We start from the raw sequence: 14,538 nt of genomic DNA on the forward strand, positions 1-14,538 counted from the left end.
AGTTCAGAAGCTCAGTTCATTTGACCCGACTGTTACATTTTCATGCTGTATTGTCCGATGGAGCACCATAACCCTCGCCTTCATTTCCCCTAGGCTCCTGAACAACATAGCAAATGTCTGATAGTCTGGTTTCAAAACCATGCATATCTTGACGACATTGAGCAATGTTTCTCCTTGTTTCACAAAGGGTCTCTGTTAGGGAATGGACTTGTGTCTGGAGCGCAGATACAACATTGCTTTGAGCTTGCATATCTTGATCATGAGGCAGTTTGGACGATATTGCCTTAACAACCAACCCAGTATTACGCAGGAACGTGCTTTTGGCACTGTTAGTGGACAGGTACTGACCCACTGCAGCAAGAGCTGACATTGTGGTTATAGTTGCCTCGCCACCTTTAGAAGGTGGCGGTTCGACCATTTTTTCCATAGCTTGCTGAAAAGTTGAGGTTTTACATTAGTAGTACTAGAACAGAAGATATTGAGGAGGCAGCAAAACCAAACAAAATAGCTTTGGCCTATATACAGAACTTATTCTGGTGAACCCATGTAAAATATTAGTTGTATTTTATTGCAAAGTACATAATAAAACCAGGTTCCAAACATATGACCATGTATCATCGCTAATGTATTGTCTATTTCTTCACATTGTATTGAGGGCTAAGGATGAAGAGACGAAGTTTATAATACAGTAAGCATAGTATGGCGTCATTCATATCACAAAACAACTGAGAACAGACAAACAGGAAATTGTAACATTGTGTGGGCAAGTCCAGCACGGAACTAGATTACGGGTCAAGATGAAAGGAACATCACTCCTCTCTTTTAAACCTTGTAAGGTGCAATGATACGCTAAGACAATTGTGTATAAAATTGAAAAGAGTAATAGACATTGGCTGCAAACCATGCAGTTCAAGGCACAAGTCAGAGTAAGTAGTAGTTAAAAGGCATGAGGATTAAGGACTTACAACAGCGGCTTTGACTGGTGTAGTCATGCCCTTCTTCTTGCTGGTGTGACAGTCCTTGAAGATTTCAACAACATTTGGTTCAGGTACTTTTTGATCCTTGCGGGCTTTCCTCTGCATTTGGAACAAGTCAATATAGATCTGATAATATGGTACAGCGAAAAGAGTGAAACAACAGCTAATTACAAGAGCCTCGCAGTGTGCAATATAGCTACGAGATCATGTCATCTGTTGGAATTTCACTTTCGTACAGTTGGTCTTGTTCTTTGAACAGTTCACCTACAAGAAGATAGATTTGTATGGCACATGCTTAAATAGGACTTCAACATGTGATCTGATGACATATATATATATATATAATGTACCTGATACTTCGGATCAGACCAGTGTTTAACGAGGCCTCTCCAGTCTTCATTAGATATATTTTCCACTGGAGATGTTTGGGCAAGTTCACTGTTAGCCTTGCCTTCAAAGTGAGTTTTCCTCAAGTTATACCGATACTGTCGCAGAGCAGACTTGAAAACATGGGTGCAAGCTTGTCTGGTTGCATCATCTTGGCTATCCAACTTGAACCTCATCTGTTGAAAATTATGGGAGTCTCATTACCAGCAACCTGGAAAGTATTGGACAGAGCAAGACGATATTACTAGTTTCCATACATAACCATACTTACGGATAAATGGTCGAGGAAGGTGTTGAACTGGGTTTTGTCTTTGTCATTCCTGTACTGAATCCATGTTGGGAGGATACGTACATGACACCTAACAGCAACCGCTGCCTCTGATACTAACTTGGCTGACTCTGTAGCATCACGTGGCCTTTTTAAACCTGCCTCAAAACGGATCTCCATTCTTCCTCCTCTAGATTTAGTTAACCTATCAAGCATTATCCCTGATGTTTGTTTCCTCTTGCGCCTAGGTGTTAGTCCAACAACAAACATAGGAAGTGTTAGTGTACATCAAACTGTGAGACTACATATAAAGAAGCATGCAACTGTAACTTGACTCCAGCAACTACCTTCTTGCTGTTCAAGCTCACAAGGTTCATCTGATATTGCCAACTCGTCTTGTGTCAAGAGTGCTTGGGAAGTAGTGTCAGGTGGCAAGGGAGCTTGGGAACGTGCTGCTAGCTCAGTTGACGCACGAGTACGTCATGCAACTGGTAGTACTATGGTAGGTGTTGCAAGAACTAGGGCTGTCTCTGCTTGTTTGGTGGCAGCTATTTGTTTCTGTTTGTCTTTTTTTGCAACTCGTGTAGCATGGGATGCCGTGTTTGTAGAATTTCATGCTGGACTTTGACCTTCTATTGCACCATCAGTACCAGCAGAATCTGCAGGATTCATCCGCTTCTCATTCCCTGCCATTCTGTGTTTCTTCCTCTTTCTCTGTGCCATGTTAAGTCAAGCCGACAAGAAAAATGAATAACAATTTAGTTCTTCAGAACAAATTGATGCGTGATGCAGACGAACTGAACTTTGATGTTAGACAACCACATGATAGGAAGATGTAATATGTATGAAAAACAGGACGGAAGAGATAACCAGAACTATGATGTGTAAACTAAGAAGACATTTCACCAAATTAGAAGCAATGCAATGGAAGGTAGACACCATATGAAAGATCCTACAAATATCGCTCTGCCAAGTTAACAGTGTCTCATCATAAATGGCGTTTAAACAAATGTGAAGCAGTACAAGAAATAAATCATATGCAAGATGCAAACAACATCACACTACCATGTTAGAGGTCTCTCGTCATTAGTGCCATTGCATATTCACAGCTTATGATGTGTAAAGTAAGGAGAAGGCATTTCAACAAATTAGAAGCAATGAAAGCTAGACACCATATGAAAGATGCAACGAATATCACTTTACCAAGTTAAAACTGTCTCGTCATAAGTGCCATTTCAACAAATTAGTAGTACAAGCTAGAAAAGAATGTGAGATGTAACCTATATCACATTCCGAAGTCAAACATGTCTTATGATAAGTGATTGCTGCAGCTTACACAACAGTAGTAATATGATGTAAGAACATGGTGTGATAGACAGATATTGTATGTTCTAGAAACAGGAACACGTGTCTTACTCAAGTATAATGTGTAAAGTAAGCAGATGGAATTCAACAAAATTAGAAGCAATACAAGCTAGACATCACACATAACATGCAACCACATATAACAGTGCCAAGTTAGAGGGAGCACCGGTGATGCTGCACTAGGGGAGACGTGCTCATCATAAACACAGTTTTGTTGAGTGTCTATGCATGTGTTGTCTTGGAAATCATCTTGGGGGTGTGGAGGAGTAGAAACTGTAGAGGCCCTCCGTTCGGAAGGAGCACCTTTATCCGCTGCCTTGCTAACTTCCTTCCGCTTTATGTATTTTGAATTGTCAAGGTAAACGGACAAGAAAAAGCAATAAAATTGTCTCTTCAGAACTCATTCATGCATGATACTGACAATCACTACTTTGATGTAAGGCAAACACATGATACCAGGATGGAATATGTACGAAAAACAGGACGACATGGCATGTTCACAACTGTTTGTGTAAACTAAGCAGAAACCATTCTAGCAAATAAGAAGCAATGCAAGCTAGACACCACATGAAAGATGCAACCAATATGACTCTGCCAAGTTAAAAGCGTCCCATCATAAATGGAATTTCAACAAATTAGAAGCAGCGCATGCTATAAATCATATGAAAGATGCAACTAATATCGCACTGCATATACTAAAGGTGTCTCGTCATGTTGATTGATGCGGGATACAAAAAACAATAGTTTTATGTAAGGACATGCTTAATAGACAGATGTACTATGTACTAAATACAGGAAGGCATGTCACATTAACAGGTATAATGTATAAGCTAAGCAGACTAGCACATGCAGTTTAACTAGATTGGAAGAATTACAATCTAGACACCATATGCAACATGCAACCACATATCACGCTGCCAAGTTAGAGCAAGCACCTGCGATGCTAGTGTAGGGGAAATACTGTAATCAACTACAGAGCTACGTTCACTATCTTCATGTAGCATTTTTGTTTCTTGAGAATCATGTCGGGAGGCTGACGCTGCATTCTTTAAATGAGGAGTAGTCCCCTTGCCTGCCTGCCTCGTCGTAAGTGATTGATGAGGGATACACAAGAACATTAGTTTGATGTAAGAACATGGTTAATACACATATGTACTAGTATGTACCAAAAACAGAAAGGCATGTCATATTCAAAGGTATAATGTGTAAACTAAGCAGATGCAATTTAACCAAATTGGAAGCAATACAAGCTAGACATCCGGCTGGAGTGGTTAGCATGATCATCTAGGACCTAAGAGCCTGGTGGGAGGCGGGCTGCTTCGCCACCATCGTAGCTTTTTAGTTGGCTTCCAGGTGATGCCTATCTTTGCTGGGCTTGTCACTGGCTCGGCCAGTGCCCTGACTAGCTATTTGTCTTCTGGTGCTCACGGGATGGTGGTTCACGTAAAAAATATCTTTCCTTATCTTATCGACTTCGGCCTTTCGAATACAAGCTAGACACCATATGGAACATGCAACCACATATGACACCGCGAAGTTAAAGCAAGCACCTGGGATGGTGGTTCATTGCGAGCGAGGTCATCAACTCCAAAGCTACGTTCCCCGTCTCCATCTGCTGACACTGCACCCATTTAAAGCATTGAAATGTTTCTTGCCTAGCCGCACAACAAGCTGGAGCGACTTATCTCTTTTCTTTTTGGCTTCTCTCATGGCAGCAGAGTCTAAAATACCCTTGCATAAAAACACAACAGTGAGAGTAAGGGTGAAGTGTGTGCAGAACTAGTGCATTGTAAAAGTAGAAGATAGCAAGTGGCTAAAAAATAAATGACAGGAGACATATGATAGCTCTACAACATTGCATGGCAAACAAAATTAGATTCTACTCCGTATGATTTTTTAATATATGAGCACAGGAAATGCAGGTACTCCTCCAGCACACCACCACATGTGGTCATATCTAAGATAATAGTCGACTGAAAATAAATAGGTCAGTCAATTTTTTTAATGAACCGTCTGATCTATAAGGAACGGGCAGATGGCCTTCGTCCACCTCCCGCCAGTCACTGTTGACGATCTTTCTCGAACCGCCAGCGACCACCGGCCCAGACCCCTACCTCCGCCGCCCCGCCCTCCCATCGACCTCACACCACCGCCGTTCTTGGCAGCGCCCCAGGCCACCCCTTTAATCCCGGACGACCTCCAGATCAGGCGCCAGTAGCTCTAGGCCGCACACGCCCCTATGATAAACACCAAGGCGCTGCTTCCCCGGCATAATAGGCGTACTAGCGCCTGTTACGCCGGGGAATGCTTCCGTTAATTGGGAATCAAGTGGCCAGAAATTGAAATTCAGGGGGGCGACGAACCTCTAGCTAAGGTGAAATAGTATATGAGGAGAAACCTTGTGGGTCGCGAGTTACTAGGAACATCTAGTTTCAAGAAGAAGCGGTCAACTAGTGTCTTTTGTGGGATGAATACCGTGCAAGCAGAGACGTAAGATTTGCACGAATAAGGGAAGAGGAGTACCTTTTTCGGTTGCCGGTGTGGTCACCCCCACATGTCGCGCCGATCTTCTTGTTTTTACCGGGGAAACCGATGTTCTGGAGGGTGCATTCTTGGACGAACCCATGGCCAAATTGTTGACTGTGTTGCCGTGGCCGTATGTCGGCGGAGGGGAAGCAGATCCGAGGCGGTGAAGGACTGCGTAGCAGGAACAGCTCCAGTGTGGTGGAGGGTGGCGAACTTGGAGCGGCAGCGGTGAGGCACAGGATGGCGTGGTTGAACTGGATCAGGTACGGACGGCTCGGCCTCGGCTTCAACTACTAGCCGTGGAGGGCATTGCGGTTGAGGTTGCGGTGGACGACGACGTCGGGGTATCGGCTTCGGCATGATGGAGGAGGGCGGCGGTTGATGGGTGGGATGGGGTGGCGGACGGAGGACGCCGGGGTTTCGCGGCTGGTGGAGAGGTAGTTTTGGCGCCCACGGAGTACGAATGGGGAATCAGATGGGTGGGGGGAACCATGTTTCGGTCTAGGACGCGCTTGTTTTTGGCTTTTTTGAACAGAAGATGGGGCGCGCTTATTTGAAATTTGGGGAAAGTACAAACTTTGCCCCCCTCTTAAATTTTGGACCTATTGCGGGTCGGGGGTAGGATGGTAATCCCAGGTGTCCCAAATAGTGGGCGAGAGCGATTTCGGCCGCGCGCATGTGTGCTTAGGCGCCATTGTGTACGAATGTTTTTCGAATGCGGTTGCATGGCGCCTAGATGAAGCTACAAACCTACCCCGGTTTAGACCTTTGGACGTCGGGTTGGTAGGTTTCACGGGTCGGAGTTATTAGAAAAGTAATTTCCTTGTACTACCAAACATTGGTCTCACGCGGTTTCGGGCGAGTAGAGGCTCTTTTGGTGCTTCGTTCGAAATTTTGAAACACAAGCATTCACGTTTAGAGTACTCTTGAACTATGAGGATTGACCTAAATATACAACGTTATATTTGACCTTGTATGCTTGAAAACCTCATTAAATTATCTGCTTCTTTTTGAAATTTTGACACTTGAAAATCCTATAACTATGATTATTTTGGAATGGAGGAGATAATTTGAATCTATTTTGTACACGACTACATATGCTAAGTACAAAATCAGAGCGAAGATTGGTGCCCCCATAATTTAGGTATGGTTTACAAATGCCATGATATCAAATTCAAATAATTGAATGGACTTCATGTTGAATTCAATTTTTTTAAACCACCTTAAGTTGAATTCAAATGTATGCTAGTTCATAGGTAGTAGCTATTTATAATGTCCATTGTGTAACTTCCGTATGTATAATGTGCTTTACACACACAACATGAACTATACTCACGTTTATATTCGATTGCTAAAGCGATGCATTGTCTGGAGTTCAAAATACTAACTATGTGGATCAATTGTGTCGAATAATAACATAGACATGCTCAAATTCGATAGAATCTAGATGTCTGATGGATCAATGACCGCTCCTTAGGCTAATTGCAAATATAATGATCCCATCCTAATATTTGGATACAATTTATATCTTTAATCAATGTGTAGAGCAGTCTTTTACGTGTAGTTTCACTCTCCATCGGTGGTCTCTCACGCATGCTCACACACTCTCTCTCCCGAGATGTCTTTCTCGCACACATGCTCTAGATATAACCCTCCCTCTCTCTCGTAACCATTTACAACTGTTTTCACTAACCTTTATCACAAGCACTCTTCCTCTCGCAAACATACACACGCACAATCCTCATCGACCCTTTCTATATACATGGACCTGCCTATGTGTCTCATGTACGCACATTATCTTTACGCCTGTCTCTCACGCATTGTCTCACACCTCTCTTCCTAATCGACGAGTATGATTCTAGCAGAGCATTCTATAGGATGCCCCTTAAAGTTAGGTTGGATGAATAGTAATATCAGAGATAAAGGGGTTACCTTAGTCCGAGAACCTAGGGTTACAAATCCTAGCCGGCTTTGTCAGTGGACACAGAGTCCTTCACAATTCTGCTATCTTTGTCTTGTACGACTAGTCATCCATGGGTCTTCCTAAATGCGTCACGGGCCAACCAATGTGGCGCAGGACGGAACAGAACGAAGGGCCTCACCTCGACCCACCGAACCCCACGCGGTGACACACCCTCTGCCCCCACGTCTCATTATCTTCTCACACCCACAAATACCAACACAAACACCACACACATAGAAAATTTCTCCTGGTGCCTCTATTCCCTCCCCCATGCATATACACACTCAACGGAATGGAATCTGTTGTCGTGACGTCATATTCATCTCTCTCTCTCTAGACCACTCTCATTTCTCGTGCTATCTCTCCCACGCCCCCCGTCGGCCCCTCTATCCATGCCTCTCTCGAATACGTAATACACACACATACCTCTCTAGGCCCCACCAAATGCATCAACTACACATTCACACATGTTACATCACGTACCCCATTGTTCTAAAAATCCATCTCTTCACGTTTATTTCACATACAACATTCCTTTTGAATAAAGTGTGGCCAAAAAAATATTTTAGAGTTTCTACATATATACAACATTACAAAGTTATATGGAGGAGTACGAACGCTAATTTGCATTGCATGGTGCCCACAATGATATTTATTCTGTTGGGGAACGTAGCATAAATTCAAAATTTTCCTACGTGTCACCAAGATCTATCTATGGAGTCATCTAGCAACAAGGGAGGAGTGGATCTACATACCCTTGTAGATCGCGCGCGGAAGCGTTCAAGAGAACGGGGTTGATGGAGTCGTACTCGTCATGATCCAAATCACCGATGTTCCTAGCGCCGAACGGACGGCACCTCCACGTTCAACACACGTACGGAGCAGCGACGTCTCCTCCTTCTTGATCCAGCAAGGGGGGGAGGAGAGGTTGATGGAGATCCAGCAGCACGACGGCGTGGTGGTGGAAGTAGCGGGATTCCAACAGGGCTTCGCCAAGCGCTGCGGGAGGAGGGAGATGTGTCAAGGGAGGGAGAGGGAGGCGCCAGGGCTTAGGTATGGTTGCCCTCCCTTCCCCCCACTATATATAGGGCCAAGGGAGAGGGGGGAGGCGCAGCCTTGGCCCTTCCTACAAGGAAGGGTGCGGCCAGGGGAGGAGTCCCTCCTCCCCAAGGCACCTCGGAGGTGCCTTCCCCCTTTAGGACTCTTCCTTTCCCTCTTCTCTTGGCGCATGGGCCTCTTGGGGATGGTGCCCTTGGCCCATATAGGCCAAGGCGCACCCCCTACAGCCCATGTGGCCCCCCGGGGCAGGTGGCCCCAGCTGGTGGACCCCTGGGACCCTTCCGGTGGTCCCGGTACAATACCGGTGACCCCGAAACTTGTCCCGATGGCCGAAATAGCACTTCCTATATATAATTCTTTACCTCCGGACCATTCCGGAACTCCTCATGACGTCCGGGATCTCATCCGGGACTCCGAACAACTTTCGGGTTACCGCATACTAATATCTCTATAACCCTAGCGTCACCGAACCTTAAGTGTGTAGACCCTACGGGTTCGGGAGACATGCAGACATGACCGAGATGACTCTCCGGTCAATAACCAACAACGGGATCTGGATACCCATGTTGGCTCCCACATGTTCCACGATGATCTCATCGGATGAACCACGATGTCAAGGACTTAATCAATCCCGTATACAATTCCCTTTGTCTAGCGGTACGATACTTGCCCGAGATTCGATCGTCGGTATCCCGATACCTTGTTCAATCTCGGTACCGGCAAGTCTCTTTACTTGTTTCGTAACACATCATTCCGTGATCAACTCCTTGATCACATTGTGCACATTATGATGATGTCCTACCGAGTGGGCCCAGAGCTACCTCTCCATTTACACGGAGTGACAAATCCCAGTCTCGATTCGTGCCAACCCAACAGACACTTTCGGAGATACCTGTAGTGTACCTTTATAGCCACCCAGTTACGTTGTGACGTTTGGCACACCCAAAGCACTCCTACGGTATCCGGGAGTTGCACAATCTCATGGTCTAAGGAAATGATACTTGACATTAGAAAAGCTTTAGCATACGAACTACACGATCTTGTGCTAGGCTTAGGATTGGGTCTTGTCCATCACATCATTCTCCTAATGATGTGATCCCATCATCAACGACATCCAATGTCCATGGTCAGGAAACCGTAACCATCTATTGATCAACGAGCTAGTCAACTAGAGGCTTACTAGGGACATGGTGTTGTCTATGTATCCACACATGTATCTGAGTTTCCTATCAATACAATTCTAGCATGGATAATAAACGGTTATCATGAACAAGGAAATATAATAATAACTAATTTATTATTGCCTCTAGGGCATATTTCCAACAGTCTCCCACTTGCACTAGAGTCAATAATCTAGTTCACATCGCCATGTGATCAACACTCACAGGTCACATCGCCATGTAACCAACATCCAAAGAGTTTACTAGAGTCAATAATCTAGTTCACATCACTATGTGATTAACACTCAATGAGTTCTGGGTTTGATCATGTTGCTTGTGAGAGAGGTTTTAGTCAACGGGTCTGCTACATTCAGATCTGTAACTTCGCAAATCTCTATGGCATCTCCTAGATGCAGCTACCACGTTCTATTTGGAGCTATTCCAAATAATCGTTCTACTATACGAATCCAGTTTACTACTCAGAATAATCTGGATTAGTGTCAAAGTTTGCATCGGCGTAACCCTTTACGACGAACTCTTTTACCACCTCCATAATCGAGAAAATTCCTTAGTCCACTAGTTACTAAGGATAACTTTGACCGCTGTCATGTGATCCATTCTTAGATCACTCTTGTACCCCTTGACTGACTCATGGCAAGGCACATTTCAGGTGCGGTACACAGCATAGCATACTGTAGAGCCTATGTCTTAAGCATAGGGGACGACCTTTCATCCTTTCTCTCTATTCTGCCGTGGTCGAGCTTTAAGTCTTAACTTCATACCTTACAACTCAGGCAAGAACTCCTTCTTTGACTGATCCATCTTGAACACCTTCAAGATCATGTCAAGATATGTGCTCATTTGAAAGTACCATTAAGCGTTTTGATCTATCTTGATGCTCAATGTTCAAGTAGCTTAATCTAGGCTTTCCATTGAAAACACTTTTCAAGTAACTCTGCATGCTTTCTAGAAATTCTACATCATTTCTGATCAACAACATGTTAACAACACATACTCATCGGAAATTTTATAGTGCTCCCACTCACTTCTTTGGAAATACAAGTTTCTCATAAACTTTGTATACACCCAAAATCTTTGATCATCATCAAAGCATACATTCCAACTCCGAGATGCTTACTCCAGTCCCTAGAAGGATTGCTGGAGCTTTGCATACTTATTAGCATCTTTCATGATTGACAAAACCTTCCGGTTTGTATCACATACAACGTTTCCTCAAAAAAACGTCGAGGAAACAATGTTTTGACATCCTATCTGCAAGATTTCATAAATAATGCAGTAATCGCTAATATAATTCCAACAGACTCTTAGCATCGCTACGAGTGAGAAAGTCTCATCGTAGTCAACTCCTTGAACTTGTCGGAAAACATCTTAACGACAAGTCGAGCTTTCTTAATGGTGACATTTACCATCATTGTCCGTCTTCCTTTTAAAATCCATCTGTACTCGACAGCCTCACGACCATCGAGCTGTTCTATCAAAGTCTACACTTTGTTTCCATACATGGATCATCTCTCAGATTTTATGGCCTCAAGCCATTTTTTGGAATCCGGGCCCACCATCGCTTCTCCATAGCTCATAGGTTCATTGTTGTCTAGCAACATGACTTCCAAGACAGGATTACGTACCACTCTGAAGTAGTATGCATCCTTGTCATCCCACGAGGTTTGGTAGTGACTTGATCTGAAGTTTCATGATCACTACCATAAGCTTCCACTTCAATTGGTGTAGGTGCCACAGGAACAACTTCCTGTGCCCTGCCACACACTAGTTGAAGAGACGGTTCAATAACCTCATCAAGTCTCCACCACCCTCCCACTCAATTCTTTCGAGAGAAACTTTTCCTCGAGAAAGGACCCGATTCTAGAAACAATCCCTTATTGCTTTCGAATCTGAGACAGGAGGTATACCCAACTGTTTTGGGTGTCCTATGAAGATGCATTTATCCGCTTTGGGTTCGAGCTTATCAGCCTGAAACCTTTTCACATAAGCGTCGCAGCCCCAAACTTCTAAGAAATGACAGCTTAGGTTTCTCTAAACCATAGTTCATACGGTGTCATCTCATCGGAATTATGTGGTGCCCTATTAAAGTGAATGTGGTTGTCTCTAATGCCTAACCCATAAAATATCGTGGTAATTCGATAAGAGACATCATGGTATGCATCATATCCAATAGGGTGCAGTTATGATGTTCGGACACACCATCACACTATGGTGTTCCAGGCTGTATCAGTTGTGAAACAATTTCCACAATGTCTTAATTTTGTGCCAAACTCGTAATTCAGATATTCATCTCTATGATCATATCATAGATACTTCATCCTCTTGTCACGACGATCTTTCAACTTCACCCTGAAATTACTTGAACCTTTCAATAATTCAAACTCGTGATTCATCAAGTAAATATACTCAACATCTACTCAAATCATATGTGAAGTAAGAACATAACGATATCCACTACACGCCTCAGCACTCATTGGACTGCACACATCAAAATGTATTACTTCCAACAAGTTGCTTTCCAGTTCCATTTTACTGAAACCGAGGCTTTCAATCATCTTGCCCATGTGGTATGATTTGCATGTCTCAAGTGATTCAAAAAATCAAGTGAGTCCAAACGGTCCATTTGCATGGAGTTTCTTCATGCATAAACACCAATAGACATGGTTCGCATGTCTCAAACTTTTCAAAAAACGAGTGAGCCCAAAGATCCATCAACATGGAGCTTCTTCATGCGTTTTATACCGATATGACTTAAGTGGCAGTGCCACAAGTAGGTGGTACTATCATTACTATCTTATATCTTTTGGCATGAATATGTGTATCACTACGATCGAGATTCAATGAACTATTCATTTTAGGTGCAAGACCATTGAAGGTATTATTCAAATAAATAGAGTAACTATTATTCTCTTTAAATGAATAACCGTATTGCGATAGTCATAATCCAATCATGTCTATGCTCAACGCAAACACCAAATAACAATTATTCAGGTTTAACACCAATCTCGATGGTAGAGGGAGCGTGCGATCCTTGATCATATCAACATTGGAGACACTTCCAACACATATCGTCAGCTCACCTTTAGCTAGTCTCCGTTTATTCCGTAGCTTTTATTTCACGTTACTAACACTTAGCAACCGAACCGGTATCTAATACCCTGGTGCTACTAGGAGTACTAGTAAAGTACACATCAACACAATGTATATCCAATATACTTCTATCGACCTTGCCAGCCTTCTAATCTACCAAGTATCTAGGGTAATTCTGTTCCAGCGGCTGTTCCCCTTATTACAGAAGCACTTAGTCTCGGGTTTGGGTTCAACCTTGGGTTTCTTCACTAGAGCAGCAGCTGAATTGCCGTTTCATGAAGTATCCCTTCTTGCCCTTGCCCTTCTTGAAACTAGTGGTTTCACCAACCATCAAAAATTGATGCTCCTTCTTGATTTCTACTTTCACGGTGTCAAACATCGCAAATATTTCAAGGATCATCATATATGTCCCAGATACATTATAGTTCATCACGAAGCCCAAGCAGCTTGGTGGTAATGACTTCGGAGAAACATCATTATCTCATCTGGAAGATCAACTCCCACTCGATTCAAATGATTGTTGTACTCAGTCAATCTGAGCACAAGCTCAACAATTGAGCTTTTCTCCCTTAGTTTGCAGGCTAAGAAAATCGTCGGAGGTCTTATACCTCTTGACGTGGGCACGAGCCTGAAATCCCAATTTCAGCCCTCGAAACATCTCATATGTTTTGCGACGTTTCAAAAACGTCTTCGGTGCCTCAATTCTAAACCGTTTAACTGAACTATCACGTAGTTATCAAAATGTGTATGTCAGATGTTCGCAACATCCACAGACGACGTTCGAGGTTCAGCACACTGAGCGGTGCATTAAGGACATAAGCCTTCTATGAAGCAATGAGGACAATCCTCAGTTTACGGACCTAGTCCGCATAATTGCTACTATCAACTTTCAACTAAAATTTCTCTAGGAACATATCTAAACAGTAGAACTGAAGCGCGAGCTACGACATAATTTGCGAAGACCTTTTGACTATGTTCAGGATAATTAAGTTCATCTTATGAACTCCCACTCAGATAGACATCCCTCTAGTCATCTAAGTGATTACATGATCCGAGTCAACTAGGCCGTGTCCGATCATCACGTGAGACGGACTAGTCAACATCGGTGAACATCTTCATGTTGATCGTATCTACCATACGACTCATGCTTGACCTTTCGGTCTTCTATGTTCCGAGGCCATGTCTGTACACATGCTAGGCTCGTCAAGTCAACCTAAGTGTTTCGCGTGTGTAAATCTGTCTTACACCCGTTGTATGTGAACGTTAGAATCTAACACCCGATCATCACGTGGTGCTTCGAAACAACGAACTGTCACAATGGTGCACAGTTAGGGGGAACACTTTCTTGAAATTTTAAGAGGGATCATCTTATTTACTACCGTCGTTCTAAGTAAACAAGATGCAAAAACATGATAAACATCACATGCAATCAAATAGTGACATGATATGGCCAATATCATATTGCTCCTTTAGATCTCCATCTTCGGGGCTCCATGATCATCTACGTCACCGGCATGACACCATGATCTCCATCATCATGATCTCCATCATCGTGTCTTCTTGAAGTTGTCTCGTCATCTATTACTTCTACTACTACAGCTAACGGTTAGCAATAAAGTAAAGTAATTACATGACGTTTATGTTGACATGCAGGTCATAAATAAATTAAGACAACTCCTATGGCTCCTGCCGGTTGTCATACTCATCGACATGCAAGTCGTG

This window comes from Triticum urartu, chromosome 6 (assembly GCF_003073215.2).
Source record: "Triticum urartu cultivar G1812 chromosome 6, Tu2.1, whole genome shotgun sequence".
NCBI classification, from domain to species: domain Eukaryota; kingdom Viridiplantae; phylum Streptophyta; class Magnoliopsida; order Poales; family Poaceae; genus Triticum; species Triticum urartu.